Source organism: Falco peregrinus, chromosome W (assembly GCF_023634155.1).
Source record: "Falco peregrinus isolate bFalPer1 chromosome W, bFalPer1.pri, whole genome shotgun sequence".
Taxonomy (NCBI): domain Eukaryota; kingdom Metazoa; phylum Chordata; class Aves; order Falconiformes; family Falconidae; genus Falco; species Falco peregrinus.
Genome location: NC_073743.1, coordinates 29,722,679 through 29,738,610, shown reverse-complemented (window position 1 = coordinate 29,738,610; position 15,932 = coordinate 29,722,679).

Genomic DNA, 15,932 nt, shown 5'->3' with positions numbered 1-15,932 from the left:
GCCCCTGAGCTCTGGGCTCCTTTTTTTCTTTTTTTTCCTTCTGTTCTTCTTCCTTTCCTCTTCTTTTCCTTTCTCTCTGTCTTTCTCTCTTCCTTTCTTTCCATGCCATGCCTTATGTATTGAACAGTCAATCATCGCAACCTTTTCCATATAAAGTGCGCGAGTAAGTTTTTCCATCCGCTCTGGACAACTTGCCCCTGAGCTCTGGGATCCTTTTTTTTTTTTTTTTCCTTCTGTTCTTCTTCCTTTCCTCTTCTTTTCCTTTCTCTCTCTCTTTCTCTCTTCCTTTCTTTCCATGCCATGCCTTATGTATTGAACGGTCAATCATCGCAACCTTTCACAAATAAGTAAGTAGGTAAGTTTTCCCATCCGCTCTGGACCACTTTTACCTCATCTCGTCTGCCTTTTTTTTTTTTTTTTCCCCTCCTTCTTGTTGTTTTTCTTTTTTTTCTCTTTCTTTCTTCTTACCATGCCTTGCCTTATTTGTTTAACAGTCAATCATTGTAACCTTTTACAAATAAGTAAGTAATTTTTTCCATCTGCTCTGGAAAACTTTTCCCTGCGCTCTTGAGTTTTTTTTTTTTTTTCTTTTTTTTTCTTTTGTTTTTTTTTCCCCTCTTCTTCGCCGCAGTTCATACGTTACGTATTTAACTATCGTCACAACCCTTTGACAAAGAACATTTTCGTACAGTCCAGGCAACATGTTCCTGAATTCCTTTTTCACTTTTTTCTTGGGCTTTTTTATCTTCTGCACATTGATCACCTTTCTTTTTATCTACTTTTTTAGCATCTGGGATTTTGTTTTCTTCAGAGGGCGGTTTCAATGAACTTTTAGTGCCTTGTCCTTTCACCTCTTGAGTCACACTGGTTTGTAAGCTGAGTGAGCTTTCAGCAGCAGCATATCTAGAATACAACACTAACACATCATTCTGTGTCCTGAAAAGCTTCTTAACATCTTTGTAGTCGCCTATTTCTTCTACAAGCGGAGACACCTTCAACGAGCACATAACTGCCAGCAAGAATAGCACCAGGCCAAGCAGCAGCAGCTGCAGCAGCAATCGTGGGAGCTACCCACAGCCCGACACTGCTCCCACACCTTCCCCCTGCAAAGCCATCACCACTGTCTAACTGGACCCGCTCTGGACTCCCCATCATTGCAGGCTGCTGCCACATCTGGCCATGTACTCCCCCGCTATGGCCCATTACCCTCAGTCTGTTAACTCCACAGCAGTCAGGCTTCTTTCTCTTTAATCCCAATGGCTCACCTTTACCAGTGTCTGATTCAGATCCCCAGGCTCTTCCCACCTATCTCAACATGATCTGTATCACAGGCTATCCCCACCTGCCTCCACTACATTGGGCACTGCCATTACTGTTTAAAACCTCAAACATCCCCCAGCACAGCCACCACTGCTGCCACCACTCATTACACTCAGTCTCATAATCTGAAGAGCCTCACACAGGGCACCAACTATCACAGCACTCTCCAGACTAGCCAGTTATAACAAGGGTTTTTTACCATCTCATACCAACATACTCCTCATGCCAGTCCCTCTACTACCTTCTCCTTGTCTCTCCTCACCCAGTGTACATGTTCTCTCTGCTTTTCCCTCCTCTCTTTCTTGGCTGCTCCCTCTTTATTGGCTGCCCAACCTCTTAACAGAAGCAGCCACACCTGCACCTTATCTACATCAGCCAATATGCCACCCCTGAAGCTAGCCCACAGCTGTATCTTATCAATTAGCCCAGCTTCATTCCTCTACAATGCACGGACTCTGGGAGAGGATTGAAGGCACGAAGACACTCAAAGACACTTTATTAAAATCAAGCAAGCCTTTTATACCTTTACAGGGGGCTGACATGTCAGCTTGTAACTATGCTCAGTAATTTTCCACTCTTAGCTCTTTTTTCTATTGCAGACACAGCAACTTAGCAACTCCCTTTATCTACAAGGCCGCAAGCTCTGCAGACTACTTTGTATCTTAAAGTTTCTCTTTTTGCTCCCATATGGCTTCCTTCCAACATGCATAACTGTGTCTCTCTTGTAAGGTTGGTTTTCACTCACTGACGCCATTGAGCTAGCTTGGACATACCCACATCTCCCCCTTCTTTATGTATAAAAAAGATTTGTTTCAATGCTCTATTAAAGTTTGCACACATTTTAACATACACGGAATACAGATCAGAATACATATAAAAATGAATAAGCATCCTACACCTATTTGTGATAAAATCTTTATCCATGCAGTTAAACCTAATCTACTAAAAAGATTTCCAAAAACGTTAAAACCATCACTTTGTTGTAGCTACTGTACTCCTCCTTGCAAGTTTTCAATACTTTTGTGAATAGATTCAGAATGATCAGACAGATTCATACAACAAAGTCCATGAAAATCCTGACAACCATGACCTTGAGCTAACAATAAAATATCTATTGCAGCTCTATTTGGCATTGTAACGTGTCTTATTGAATCAACATCTAGCAATAGTCCACTCAGGGCTAATGAAGTTGCATTAGTTTGTTTTGCAAGCCAACAGCCAAGCTTATTCAAGGTGGTTAATGCTTGTGCTGTTCCTATTCCTGAAGCAAATATAGATGCTGCTATAATTCCACCAGGGCTCCAAAATTCTATATTATCTTTGCAGTCAGTTTTAAAGGCATGTGTAGCACATTTGTGGTGGCGTAACTTATGAATTATAATCATGGATGTACTGGGTGTTAACAAGGTCAACCTTCCAATGCTACATGGTCCTCCTTTCACATGGGAGGGAATGCCAGGCCACACGCGATCACCACAAATTAGAAATAATCCTGTGGGCAGTTTAAGTGGATGATTGCTAGACCTTGATATATTAGGAGAAATATAATTACACCAAGCACTAGCTTTTCTATACACAGGTATGGTAGCATTTAACCATTTAATTGTTTTTTATATCATCTTTGCCTGTGTAGTTGAAGCATACACAATAATCCATTTTTACAGATCCTAATAAGTCCAGTTCCTGTGGTTCAATCCCACCATATGCTAAATATGGAACCAAACCATCCCAATTGTTGACCACATCACCAAACCCCTGAATTATGATCCGTTTATCTGAGGGAACGGGCCAATCATCAACAGGTTGTCCAACCAGACATGTTGTAAAAGGATTTTCTGGAGAAGCAGTTGACAGACATAGTGTGTCCTGTCCCGTGTGATTAGCCAAGGTTACCCAGATGTTGGTTTGGGGTTGAGGCAGGATCCATATTGATGCAGTTGACGTCATGGCACAGACGATGGTGATGACTGAGATAACGATGGCTTGATCCATCAAGCTGGTACCCATCTTGGGTGAACCTGTGGAAACACAAGCATACCCTCTACCCCAAGTTATTAACGGAAAAAGACCCTACCATTGATTTGTCTGTAATTTTTTTACTGAAATTTGTGCTTTCTCATTAGATTTTGAAGCATTGTGTAAGCAAAAATGGCATTGTATAGGAGGTACTTCTCCGTCCAACGATTTAAAAAATTCAAAACATAACAAGCTTTAGCTATATGCTCCTGTGGGGTTAACCCTAGACTCCCCCTTTTTTTGTTTTTGCAACATAGATTTAAGAGTGCTACATGTGCGTTCGATAATGGCCTGGCCTGTGGGAGAATGTGGAATGCCTGTAATATGCTGAATTCCCCATTGTTGAAAAAATGTCGGTGTTTTATGTGCTATATAGCCTGGGGCATTATCTGTTTTTATAGTTTTTGGAACTCCCAGGGTGGCAAAGGCCATAATAAAGTGTCTGCAAACATCTTTTGCTTTTTCACCTGAGTGTACTGATGCATAAATGCAAGATGAAAAGGTGTCAATAGAGACGTGTACATATTTGTACTTGCCAAACTCTGGTATATGAGTAACATCTGTCTGCCAAATTTCAAATGATGAAAGACCTCGAGGATTAGTTCCGATTGACGGTGCAGGCAAAACTTGCTGACAACCGGGACACAATTGTATAATTTGTCTTGCTTGGTCTTGAGTCAGTTGAAATGTGTGTTGCAGTGCTTTTGCATTCTGATGATAAAATTCACGAGATAAACGAGCCTGTGCAAAAATTTTAGGTAAGACCTGCATGGTACCTGCCAGCCCGTCTGCTTGTGCGTTTCCCTCACTTATGGGGCTGGGTAGGGAGGTATGTGAGCGTACGTGTTGTATAAAATATGGATGCGCCCATCGATCTAGGAGCCACTTGAACTCCCAGAAAAAAGCAAATAAGGCTTCGTGTGAGACTTCCTTCAAAAAGGAGTGTTCTAGCCTAGAAACAAGGTCTGCCACGTAGGCAGAATCTGTGGTAATGTTTATTGAGGTAGTCCATAATTTGAAAACACAGACTACTGAGGAGATTGAGGCAAGGACTCCCTGATCTGACTAGAAGACCCTTTATGAGTCCATATACGTATCTTTCTGGGGACGAAGCCTGATTCCCCGTTACGGATTTCCCACAGCTCACCTCTCAACTCCGGAGGGATTTATGGCTGGCCGGCTCCTGCTTCCTTTCAGCAGATCATTCAAAGTTCTGTGGGATTCGCTGCATGTCGCTCAGTTAGGCGATTCGAGAGCTCTTCACGTTAGATCCTTAAACGGATCACGTCGGGGTCACCAATTTGCGGCGAATGAAGAGACGGGACGCAGCTTGATGCAAGCAAGTTGTCCCTTTATTAGTGATTTTCTTACAATTATATACGTTTCTACCTTCTACATATTACACACTGATTGGTTAAATCTTAAGCGTAAAAAACACTGATTGGTTGATATTTAAGGCACACTGTTAGAACAATAGGAACTTACTAGTTTATCTTGACCTAGCAATAATTTCTATTCCAAGGTTAGGGAGTTTCTTTCTACGCAGCTTTCTTGATTACATATTGGCGCCATCCGTTCCCTTATCTGGCTACTTGTTTCTCTGTCTGTCTGGTTGCCTCCTCAACTGTAACGGCTCAGGGGTCTGCAGTTAGCTTGTTCCTTTGTTCCCAGGGCTTGTGCCCTACAAGTTCTAACAAGTCTCTATTCATCAGGCTATCAGTACTTGGACTCTTGTCCTTGAGGCCTTGTCCTACATCTCCCCCTTCCTGTTGCACAAAAAGAACCCCTGAAATCGAGCAAAAACAAGGCACAAGTAATAGAACAAATAAAAAACCAACTAAGACATATTATCAATGTCAAAATAACCCACTGTCTTTGTTCCGTACAATTTTACAATTTCCCCTTTTTGTTTTTGAACAGCTAGTACCAGGTTTGCCATGTTCTGCAGGGCCCTTGCAAACATGACAGCAACCAAGGTAATAGCAAACAAACAATACTGCCAATTGAGTGAATGGATGCCAAAAAAGGCTGAAATTTTCTCAGATTTTGATAATATGTTGCTGCAATGGGGCGCCTAAAATCCACGCAGCACATACCATCAAAATCCTCACAGCCGTGTCGTGTCCTTGAACCAACAACAAAAAGCAGTGGCAATTTTGACTCACATTCTTAACTGCCTACCAAACAAGGTGATTTAACTCTTTAATGCTTTCCCTGCTGTTACTCTGGATAAGAGAAGAACCGCTGCGACACGTTCCCATCATAGCCTCCTACTACATTAGCATCTACAGAAAGACAATTATTGACATTCAAAGTGTAAAGAATATCAGCTTCTTTTGGATTAACATTATACATGGATGGAAGGGCACACCAAACAAGAACTGGTTCAGTCAAAAAGTTCGAAACATAGCATGCCTTCTCTGAACATACCTCGGGGTCATTCCCTTCATTCCCTCTCTTTTTTATGCAAAGAGAAACACTTTTACCATAACAGAGAAGCCCCTATTTACATCTCTGAGCCCGGACACAAACCGAAGCTGTATGCGCCACCAGGCTCAGGGCAGAAATCATTCATGTAGTTACATAGCTATATATCTCTACAAGCATGCAGACACCTATTAAACACTAGATAACCGTGTTTATCTTTCCTAGTCTCCTTCACAATACCCAGTTGTTCTCTCATCTCTTGTTAGGTCAAATAATTCTCCAGTTTCCTCTCCTATCTCTCTCTTCAGACATTCTCTATCCTCCCCTTTTTTGCTTGTTAATTGTGAGGAGGCAAAGGGTGTGTGTAGCTGGGTGACCATGACCTGCTTTAAGTTACAATCAACTAAACACTGAATACAGAAAAAAAAAAGCATGGGACACATAAGGCAAACATCAATAAGGTGGTTAAAGATAATTATAATAAATCCTGTAATACTTTTGAGTCATGGCCCAAAGTTTCCCAGCCGTGAGAAGAGACCAAAGGCATCCCGCCCCTGGCTCTGTTGCAGATCTTTGTTTTAAGGCTTTTGAGTTTTGTATACTTTTGTAAATTAATTCACAGTGGTCACTCAGATTCACGTAACACATCCTATCAAAGTCTTCACACTTGTGTCCCTGTGCTAATAATAAAAATCAATAGCAACTCGGTTCTGTAGCAACATATGTTGGACAGAATCAACATCTGTTAATAAGCCAGAAAAAAAAATAGCATTTGTAGTATTACTTTGCTTAGCAAGCTAGCAGCCTAATTTACTAAGCAAGTTAAGAGCGTGTACTATTCTTACAGAAGAGATTAGAGAAGCAAAAATCTGTTATGCTGCATTCCAGAACTCAGCCTGAGAATTACAGTCTGCTGTGAGTTCTGCGTTACAATCATTTGACACATGTTGGGGTTGCGATTGTGAAAGTTGCCCGTTTACAATTTTCATTGACATTATCACAGCTAGTTGTTTTAAAAGCAACCCTTGAGCTTCCTTATGTTTGACTTGTTGCAAAATATTCTGAAGCCAATCAATCAAGTTAGTATTAAAGTTAGTGACTCTCTAGGACCCTGCAAGACTGTGGCAAGACTCCCGCATCCTGACTGCCTTAATAGCCATCTCATTCATTTGCCATAGTTAACAGCAATTCCCCGATTAAGGTTTTCAGTCAAGGCCACTACACATAGCTCACAAAAATCAAACAACCACATCATATACTGTATCAGTTAGTACCATACAAAGCAATAACTTCCAATCATGCAGTGTGAGTGTATAAGGCTCTGCCATCACTTCAAGAAGGGACATAGCAAATGTATTATAAATCCTCCCTTCCCGCACTGCTTTGCTTAACTCTTTAACAGCCTCGTATTGCACAGGCTGCCACTCTGCAGGTTGGTTTGTCTGACAAAATACTGAACATGCCATAGCGACTCCCAAAACCCATCACTTAAGTGTTTCCCACTTGCATTCCTGCCACCAATCCCTCAGACCCCCTTTCACCCTCCCCCAAAATACAATCAATGCATCAGGAGAGACAAGGGGGTGGGGGAAAGGTCTAGCTCCTTTTCCAGATCTATAGGACCTGGATCAAAAGGTTTATCAGTGTCAATGGAATCATTGTCCGAGTTGTCCTGTTCCTGTGCTTGGTCCTGTGTTGTGAGGGTCGCTGCAGTCAGTGACAGAAGCTTTGGGGGCAGAGGAGGTGTGGACGGAATTGCCATCGCTGACGGTGTCTTGAGAAGAATCGCGCTGTCGGTGGAATTTACAGCTTCCTCTGGTTTAGCACTGTTAGTAGAATTAGTCCACACTTGGCAAAGAGTAGTCAGAATTTGCCACCAAGGTGCTAAATGCATTCCCGACGCAGAGTCCCCCTCCGCAGCAGCATCATACAATTGTCTGCTGACCGCTTTAATTTCTTTCAAAGTCTCTAAAGTTTCTTGACTGCTCGCCTGTCTCAATGAGTACGGGTTTCTAAAGCTTCTTAAAATTTCTTCAAATATTTAAAATCTCTAAGGTTTCTTGGCTGCTCACCTGTCTCAATGCATACAGGCGTTATCCTTGGGGTTTAGGTTGTCCGTCTGGTCCAGACAGCAAGACGATCGTTCAGCCAAGCCGTCTCCTCTGGAACGCAGCCCTCTCCCACGAGCTGTCTTTTTTCCGTCCTTATTCTTCCAAGGCTTCGGAACACCACCATAGGGGTCACCATTTGAGGAGACTGAGGCACGGACTCCCTGATCTGACTAGAAGACCCTTTATGAGTCCATATACGTATCTTTCTGGGGACGAAGCCTGATTCCCCGTTACGGATTTCCCACAGCTCACCTCTCAACTCCGGAGGGATTTATGGCCGGCTCCTGCTTCCTTTCAGCAGATCATTCAAAGTTCTGTGGGATTCGCTGCATGTCGCTCAGTTAGGCGATTCGAGAGCCCTTCACGTTAGATCCTTAAACGGATCACGTCGGGGTCACCAATTTGCGGCGAATGAAGAGACGGGACTCAGCTTGATGCAAGCAAGTTGTCCCTTTATTAGTGATTTTCTTACAATTATATACGTTTCTACCTTCTACATATTACACACTGATTGGTTAAATCTTAAGCGTAAAAAACACTGATTGGTTGATATTTAAGGCACACCGTTAGAACAATAGGAACTTACTAGTTTATCTTGACCTAGCAATAATTTCTATTCCAAGGTTAGGGAGTTTCTTTCTACGCGGCTTTCTTGATTACATATCGGCACCATCCGTTCCCTTATCTGGCTACTTGTTTCTCTGTCTGTCTGGTTGCCTCCTCAACTGTAACGGCTCAGGGGTCTGCAGTTAGCTTGTTCCTTTGTTCCCAGGGCTTGTGCCCTACAAGTTCTAACAAGTCTCTATTCATCAGGCTATCAGTACTTGGACTCTTGTCCTTGAGGCCTTGTCCTACAGACTACTGCAGAGAGTTCTACTACCTGAGGCGATCCTGTGACAATATGTATGTTGCTTTTCCAGTTTCCTTCATCATCTCTCCAAACTATCACTGCTCGACCTGTGTTACCAGACCCATCAGTGAATACTGTAGGGGCATCAACTATTGGTGTGATAGCTAAATGTGCAGCAGGTAAAAGAGAAAGAGTGCAGGGATTGTATAACTTTGTTTCCTGGGAAATGAATACTTATCTGTCCTGTAAAATTTGCTAGAGCACACTGAATAACAAAAGAATGGTGAGTTTAAAAAGTTAGCTGTTTTGTATCTAGAGGCAAATACATAACATTAGGTTCAACACCATCTAAAGTTAATAAACACTCGCTTCCTTTCTGAATTACCATAGCTATCGTTTCAATAGCTGTGGTAACTGTTTTTCCAAACTTATGTGGTAAAAATATCCATTCCAGAAAAATCAAAGGATATATGTCTTGTGGAATCCACTGTGCTAAGAGACCATAGGGTTGAAAAGTTGAATAAAAAATGAAAAGGCTAATAGGGTAGTCCATTTTTCACCTATGAGCGACTTGACATGCTAATTTTACAACCACTTTATCAAGAGCAGTTTTTGCAGAGAGGGTAAGCATTTGAGGAGACATCAAGTCTGGATCTCCTTCCAATAGTTTAAAGAGAGGATGGAGTTCTTCAGTAGATATCCCTAAGAGAGGACGAACCAAATTTATGGTTCCTAACAGTTTTTGTAAATCATTCAGAGTCCTTATTTCTGTTTTCAAGGTGATACATTGAGGTTGGATGTTTTGTTCTGATATTTTCCATCCTAAATAACACCAAGGTGGTGTTTCTTGTATTTTTTCTTCTGCAAATTTGAGTCCCGCTGTTGAGACTGCTTGGACTATTTGCTGTTTCACTTCTTGGGCTGTCTGTTTTGATTCTGCAGCAATTAAGATGTCATCCATATAATGGTAGATTAAAACATTTTCAAAACATTCTTATACTGGGCTTAAAACTGACACTATAAATTGCTGGCATAGCATAGGACTGTTTTTCATGCCTTGCGGCAACACTTTCCAATGGTATCTTTTATGTGGCTCTGCAGCATTAATAGAAGGCACAGAAAAGGCAAATTGTGGTGCATCTTGCAGAGCAAGAGATATTGTAAAAAACCAGTCTTTTAAATCAATAACTATGAGAGTCCACGTTTGCGGTAACATTGTCGGCAAGGGGAGCCCAGGCTGTAAAGCTCCCATATCTTCAACGACCTCATTTATTTTTCTTAGATCATGTAAAAGCCTCCAAGAATTACTTTTCTTCTGAATCACAAAGACAGGTGTGTTCCATGGGCTAGTTGTGGGGACTATGTGACCAGCTTTTAGCTGTTCATTCACCAATTTATGTAGCTGCAGCAGTTTTTTCTTTTGGGATGGGCCACTGATCTACCCACACGGGCTCATTTGTTTTCCAGGTTAATGGTGGGACCTGCTGCAGGATAGTGGCCCCTAGAAAAAATCCGTGCTTAAATGCATACCCCATTGGCTTAAACAGTCTTTGCCCCGAAGGGTAGGAGATCCAGGCAACACGTAAGGCCTGATCAAAGCAGATCTCCCTTCTGGTCCCATAATAACAACAAATGCTTTACTCTGTTTTGGAGAAGTTTGACCACCAATTCCCAATAGGGAAGCATGAGTGTCTATTAAAGGCCAGTGACTGGGGCATTGTGAAGCAGAAATGACTGTAACATCTGCTCCACTATCAACAATTCCTTGCATAGCAATTCTTATCTTCCCCAATTGCAAAGTACAGGACAACTGAGGTCGATCCATAGTTAATTGCTGAGTCCAGTAAATTTCTGGCACCCCTGTAGATCCAAAACAGCCTGAACCCCGTGTTACACATGCAGCATTCTGTGATTGGGGTATAAAATATATCAATTGTGCAATTTGGCTTCCTGCTGGTATAGTGCATGGTGGCACTGGAGTCCACACCATTATTTTAATTTCTCCCTCATAATTAGCGTCTATGACTCCTGGCAGCACAAAAAGGCCTCTTAATGTTGTAGAGGATCATCCAATTAATAATGCTGCCTTTCCATTATTGAGTGGACCATATGTGCCTGTTGGAATAAGCACAACTGAGGTGTCTTGAATTATTGTTTCTGCTGAGGTGGCCAGGTCCACTCTGACGCTGCCACTTGTGCTGGTGCACAGACTGCTGCAGTTCCGCAGGGGGGGCCAGTCGGAGAGGTGATTTGTTGACATAGCACAACCCCTCATGGTGCTCCCCGGTCAAATTTTGATTGGCATTGATTGGCATAATGACGCCCTTTACGACACCATAGACAGATTACAGGTGGACCCCCTTTATTATTTACTTTTACTTTCAGACAGTTCTTTCGTAGATGGCCATACTGACCACATGAAAAGCATTGCTGTGATTTAACTCATAGCACTGCAAATGCTTCCACAATCAGAGACAAATCATGCTGTCTAGACCAAATATTCATACAAGCATTCAACATATCATCAATGCTAGGATTCTTTAAAGGTTGTAATACTTTCTGACAGTCAGGGGTGGCATTTTCAATAGCAAGTTGTTTAAAAATATATTCACATGCTTTCTCATTATCAATCTGCTTTTCCAAAGCCTCATTAAGTCTGTCCAAAAATTTCATAAATGGTTCATTTGCTTCTTGTTTAATTTTGACAAAAGGCTGCCTCTGTTTACCTACTTCAGGGACAGTTTTCAAAGCACCTAGTGCCAATTGTTTTACTTGCTGCAAACCCACCTGGCAAATTCTAGCTTGTGCAGCGTTGGTGCTATGATCTGCTTGCCCTAGTAATAAATCTACATTAACCGCTTGCAATAGATCATGCACCCCCACCACTGAGTTCTCAGCAGCTTGGACGCCTGCAAGCTGCCTCATTTTTGAGGCAATAGTGCAGGCCCTGTGTTAGTTTACAAAATAATTTTGAGTATTTTCATAGGACAAAGCTAAGGACTCCACAAATGGACAACATTAAAAAAAAAATCTAGAAGCTGCAAGTTTTAAAACAACAATCTCAGAAGATCCCAAACAAGCAACTGTAAGAATAGTAAACCCAGCATATTCAGGTATATTTAGTTCCTGATTCCCAAACAGACCAACTGTCTAGAACTAAAATCCTTAAGTCCTTGCATCTATTTGTGGGATAAGATACTTTTTAGAAAAGATGTATCAGTTGAAATAAATGCACTAGAAGATGAATGATAATATTTAAGTGGTCAGGAAAAATAAACTCAACCAAATTATACCCTGTCATTTACAGCAATGGGGGTTGTTCAGCCCCTGGAACTGTTTTAGATCTGAGAAAATATTTTAAAAGAAATTACCTAGTGCAAGAAAAAATAGAAAAAATTAATCTATCTCTCTCTAGTAATGTTAGTAACAGATATGCAATAGGGAATAAAGACATGGCTATATATATAGTTTAGGACCCTTTTTTTTGACAGAATGATACTTTTTAAATTCTGTTCTTTTACACACACATACACAAACACCCTTCTCTCCCTGAAAATGAGTACTGGTTTTTAGTTTAGTTTATTTTTCTCCTTAACTGTGGAAAGGGACAATCTAAACACACTCTATCATATATGCACCCATGACTTCAACAAACCTATTTGGTATGAATCAACTGAAACATCAGTCTACATCCTTAAAGAAGAAAGCCCTGAAACGACAAATTTCTTGTGACACATGCTGTTCTATTTACCGATAATTGTGCCAGCCATCCTGAAGCTATATGAACAGATTATACTATCTAAGGAATAATACCCTAATCCAGAAAATACTGAAATATATCCTGTCTTCTTTCATGAAATTATTCACGTGCTTCTTATGTTAAACACAGTATGGGATTTCTTAGACTGAAAATATTTTGGCTTTAGGCTCCAATTAGCTCTAGCATAAGAGGAAGGTATCAGATAAAATACGTATCTTTCAAATAATCTGCATTTAAATAACAATTAAAAAACACCCACAGTGGCACTGTGTCTCATCTACTCAATTTTAACATGGAAAATCCCTCTTCTCCCCTCACCTCTGTGTAATTCATCTGTGAGCCCCCCAGGTGAGTCTGCCCGTGAAGCACCACTCTTGCAGCATGGCCCCTGAAAGCAAGTGGGTTTCTCTGTTCTTTTTTCAGAGCAAGGCACCAGGATGTAAAAGCATTTGCGTGAATCAGATTACAGCCCCATCAAAGTATATCATAAACAGTTACAGCTCTAGCTGGAGGGAGCAATTGGAAACACATTTTTTTGTTTAGAATATTTTAAAGAAAAGTCAGCATTAGAAAAATGTGGGATCTTATACCAGTAACTTTACTGAGAAAAAGAATTTCTTTAGCCAGTGTACTTTCTCTAGGCAAATTAACATACAAATTAAAACAGCAGAGACAAAATTTTATTGAAATTATTAAAAGTCCTCCAGTGGCATAAGCACAGGCTCGAGGCAAGGCTCCTTAACATCAGTGGGAGTCTTCCTACAGCCCCACAGATGCCACAGGAATGCATACTTAGGCTCCTTGTGCATTGGGTTTGCATGGCAAGGTTCTGGTAGCAAAGGGGCTACAGGGGTGGCTTCTGTGAGAAGCTTCCCCTATGTCTGGTGAAGCCAATGCCAGCCAGCTCCAAGACAGACCCACTGCTGGCCAAAACTGAGACAATCAGTGATAGTAGTAGTGCCTCTGCGATAGCATATGTAAGAAGGGGAAAAAAAATATCTGCACAACAGAATTGCAGCAGAAGAGAGGAGTGAGAATATGTGAGAGCAACAACTCTGCAGACAAGGTCAGAGAAGAAGGAGGGGGAGGAGGTGCTCCAGTTGCTGGAGCAGAGATTCCCTGGCAGCCCATGGGGAAGACCATGGTGAGGCAGGCTGTCACCCTGCAGCCCGTGGAGGTTAAGGGTAGAAAACATATTCACCTGCAGCCCATGGAGGACCCCACACCAGAGCAGCTAGGTGTGCCTGAAGGAGATTGTGACCTCATAGAGAGCCTGCACTGGAGCAAGTTTTTTGGCAGGACTTGTGACCCAGTGGGGGACCCATGCTGGAGCAGTCTGTTCCTGAAGGACTGCACCCCGTGGGAGGGACCCACACTGGAGCAGTGTGTGAGGAACTGCAGCCTGTAGGAAGGACTCATGTTGGAAAAGTTCATGGAGGATTGTCTCTTGTGGGAGGGACCCCATGCGGGAGCAGGGGAAGAGTGCGAGGAGGAAGAAGCAGCAGAGACTTGTGATAAGCCAAATGCAACCCCCATTCCCCTGCACCGCTTGTGGGGAAGGAGGTAGAGAAAAGTCGGGAGTGAAGTTAATCCTGGAAAGAAGGAAGGGGTGGGGGAAAGCTGTTATTAAGATGTGTTTGTTGGTTTTTTTTCATTATCCTACTATGATTTGAATAGTAATAAACTAATTTCTCCAAGTCAAGTCTGTTTTGCCTGTGATGTTAATTGCCGAGTGAACTCCCTGTCATTATTTTGACCCACGAGCCTTTCATTATATTTTTTCTCCTCCTATCCAGCTGAGGAGTAATAGAGTGGCTTCGGTGGGCACCTGGTGTCCAGCCTTGGTCAACCCATTACACCTTGGCAAAGGCTGTAAGACATAGCTGCACTGAAGGGGAGACAGAATTATAAAACTCAGCACTCGCGGGTGCGGGGAGTCCACGCATGTTTGTAGCACACTGGTGACGCACAGCAGCTCAGCCTCTGCTTCCTGCGGCGATCGGCCAGTGGAATCCAGCGAGGAGCACCCCAGGGTGCTCGGTTGAGGCAGTACCACCGTCGGGGACCGGACATCCGGGTGATACTAGCTGCCACTGGAGCCGCGCTCCCACCGCCGTAGCTGAAACCGGCTCCCTCCCGCCGCCTCCAGCCCCAGCTCCACTGGGTCTCGCCACCCATTCCCGCCTCCCAGCATACCAACCCCAGGCAGAGGCGGCCCGCCCCTGATCGCGGGCCTCAGCACCGCCACAGCCCCTGCCAACCAGCCGCCATTTGCTGCCGTCAGGCAGCCCACCATTTGCCCGTCTCACTCCTCCCCTTTCGCGGCAAGGACGGGCCTCCCTGCCTCATCCCGCCCGCCGTCTACCCTCAGAGGAGGCGGGGGGCCTGCGCGGCTCCCGACCCCCGACCCCCCGGCTGAGAGGCCATCGCCTTTGCTGCAAAACCTCGGACAGCTCCTGCGACGGTGGGCTGCAATCCTGCTACCGGTTGTCACCTGCCAAGCCCAGCCCCCCGCACCTCACTTACACCCTCCAGGTCCTCGTGCCCCCACGTTTGAGACCCGCACCCTAGGAGCTACAGGCTGCACACACCCCACTCCACCCCCCTCCCCTTCACAGTTTCAGTTCTTTTAACGGTACAAATTATTTCCTCATAAGGCCACCAGCCCTCATTTAAAGGAATCTGAAAGACAAGCCCAGGGGTCCTCCAACTACGTCCCGCGGGCTGGATACGGCCCCCCAGGGTCCTCAATCCGGCCCCCGGTATTTACAGACCCCCCCCGCCGAGGGTTGGGGGGGGGGGGAACCAAGCAGTCACAGATGACTGCCTGCCACTTCATCCGCGCCAGCCCCCTGGTTAAAAAGTTTGAGGACCCCTGGGACCTCACAAGCCCCAGCAGAGACATTTATAGACGTCAAGGTTCCAGTTAGGGAAAAAAACCTAGCAGACAGAAAATATCATTTCTCACAATGGACACAGAGCCATGGCAATGATCCAAATACAGGCATGCTCCCAAAGTTGAGTCCAGCTGTGGCTGAAGCTGAACTAGATCTGAGCCGATGACCAGCTTCTGCTGTACCTGCTTGAGCTGCCAAGTGTTTGACAAGCTACAAATTATTTGTATTTTCATTATTAACAGGTTGCTTTAGTTTTTAAATTATTTGCTAGCAGCAAACACTACAGTTTAAGAACAAAGTTGTTAGAAATAACAAAAAAATCTAACTGCATGTTATATTTTCACAATAGTCCCTACAGAAGAGACACTTCAGTCCTTAAAAATAAGCAACCAAATTAAACATCTATTTAAATGTTTTCTCATTCGAAATAATACCAAGTTACAGAATTTGCATGAGAGGACCCTATTCTGCACCATTAGCTAATTAAAAGTTTCACTGCAGACATGAAACAAAGCAGAGGCTGCACAATCCTCTAGCGAGTTTCACACAGG